The sequence below is a fragment of the Theobroma umbraticum genome, unplaced genomic scaffold (genome assembly GCF_002168275.2).
Source record: "Theobroma umbraticum cultivar Fairchild unplaced genomic scaffold, ASM216827v3 scaffold_146.0, whole genome shotgun sequence".
NCBI lineage: Eukaryota > Viridiplantae > Streptophyta > Magnoliopsida > Malvales > Malvaceae > Theobroma > Theobroma umbraticum.
Window position 1 is genome coordinate 6,089,051 of NW_018397265.1, and position 2,674 is coordinate 6,091,724.

General features: G+C 30.3%; 1 pseudogene; it reads right to left on the minus strand.

Moving 5' to 3' along the window:
• Nucleotides 1-2,257: 2,257 nt before the first annotated feature.
• The window catches only part of LOC149526813 (rust resistance kinase Lr10 pseudogene), a 2,742-nt pseudogene continuing 2,325 nt past the window's right edge, over nucleotides 2,258-2,674 (minus strand).

The window sequence follows — 2,674 nt, forward strand, 5'->3', positions numbered from 1 at the left end:
AATATTTTTTGATTAATTTGATAGTTTGAATTCATAATTATAATCTAGCTAATAGAAATTAGTTTTGCATGTCAAATACTTTAGCTAAAGAAATACTGTGTATCCTTTTAGTTTATTTGCTAGTAAACCTTACATTGATCTTATTAGTTGCAACAGGGTTAGTTGAAAAAGTTTTTTCAGTAATAAAATTTGTAAAGTGCTGTGTAATCAAATGAGTGACTAGTAAATGAATAATTGCTTTGTGACATATTGAAAAAGATGTATTTAATAGTAGTTCTATTAATGCTATCATGAATCATTTTCAAAATATGAAAAGTTGCCATTGACAATTATAGCTATTTTAGATATTTTTACTTTAAAGTATTAAATGAATATACTGAATTTATATTTTTTTAATTTAATGTTAAAACTTCTAGTTTATGCATTTTAACTATTTATATTTTTTCATTATTATTATTATTTTAGTTATGATACCACTTAGAAAAATTCCTGAATTTATGCTAGGATGTTTTTCATTTCATCTCTAATTTGTTCGTGACCTTTGCTTATTACTTATTCCTTGCTTTAACATAATCTTTTTCCCTTTTTAACAGGAACCGAAGTTGATTACCTTATAATCACAGGTGAGAACCGCTTTTACCTATGGCTTAATTAATCTTTAATTATTATGTGCATGACAACCCAAGTCGCAAGATACAAATAACCCTCACACCTCATATCAATACAGATAAATAAAAATAATTTTCATTAGATAAAATAAGTATTATTACATACATTATGATAACAATGAACGAGATCACAAATTATGACATGTTCTTTTCTCTTTTCTTATCCTTTTTTTTTCCCATTAAACAATTATGTGCTAGTTGAATTGAGGAAATAGGAGGAAAAAGAGAAAAAAAAAAACAGTTTTAAGTGAAAAGCCAATTTAAATTGAATGGTGAATTGTTTCCAATTGTAGCTATTTTGAGTTATCCAACCCGAGCCCTATCATATCTGCTATATCTCATTCCACTTGATTTAAGATTAGAATCAAAGACTCCCAATATCAAATGTTAAGTTTTAATCTCTAAGTTATCCCCTCGGGGACAACTAATAACGATATATTTTTTAATTATTACAGATGCATAGTTGGTCAAGATGCCTTGTATATCATCAAAGGTTTTTCTATCTTATTTAATATTTATAAAACTGAGTTCACATTGTAAACAAATATTCTAAATGATTCCTCAATTATTGATTAATTCAATTCTAATAAACTAGTTCTACTTCCATTCCCTGCTAAAACAATCTATAGCTCCTTGTCTTGTGTATTTATGCTGATGTCTTTCTATTCCCCAACAAAGTGCATCATGTATGTGCTAACTATATATTCCCCTATTTAACATGGAGATCTATTCCTATGTAAAGCAGGCTGAGATTTTTGTTCGGTTTGTATTTAAAAGTACCGATTAATATTCTAATACCCCAATAGCTTCACCAGGATGCTTCCCATCTTGTTTGCAATTTCTTTCAGGCTAGATGAAATATACGTGTGCTCTTCAGGCTATTCTGGGATTAGTTACTCTGAGACATCTACCTTTTAAAGACTTTTTTGCTTTCTAAGATAAGTCTCCTACTGATTTATTGGTCTGTGAGCATTATAAGACCTCGGACAAGACTTGTTTAGAGTATGAAAAAAAGGTGGTTTCTATCTTCAATTGCTTGAGTACATAGCAAAGGAGAGCTACTAGCTATTGGAAGGCCCCGACTAGATAATCTGGGTAAACTAGCCAGTAGTTTATCTAAAATGATCACCATCCAAGTAATTAAGGCATGCTTAAAGAAATTATTTGGATACAAGGGACGAAAGCATCGACCAAATGGATGTATGGGTATTAAATGTTAGACTTGACTTTATGAATAGTGCTGAGTATGAGTCTAAATAGTTCAATTTTGGATTAATTGGAATTTCACTAATTCAATACTCGACTCAGCAACTTACATACCTAATCAATTAATAAAAATTTTAAAAATTACATTAAATAAAATATGCCTATATAGTTGTTCACAAATAAAATATAATACCATTTATGTAATTATAATTTTATTTGAGTTAAAATCAAATTAAGTTAATACAAGAAGAAAGACGTAAGAGAGCGTTTATGTACCATGGGCAATGTTTAGTACAAAAGCAGCAAATGTTTAATTGAATGAACTCACAATTGTAATGATAGCCACAAATTTGTTTAAGTTAATACATATGCATCAGTCTGGTTTACTTTATTAGCCACATATAGTTCTTTTCTGGACATAAGTCTGCGTTATGTCTACTCATTTCTAGCTCCGTACCAACAGCTTTTTTATACTTGGAAGCACCCAGCTTCATATTATCTGTGGAAGCAAAAGGATTTGGCGGCATAGTGAGACTGTCTGCCTCACCTTCCAACATTTGTATCACAGCTTTCATTGAAGGACGATTTACTGGAAACCATTGAATGCACCATAATCCAACAATTGAAAGTTTTCTTGCTATCAAGGATTGCCTTTCATCTTCAATTCTCATTCCTAACTGTTCTCCTTTGTCCAAATAATTATACACCCATTCTGGGAAGTACACCTCACTTGTATTCTCCACTGTAACATCAATGTTTTTTCTCCCTCCAAACATTTCAAGTAGTAGCATTCCAAAACT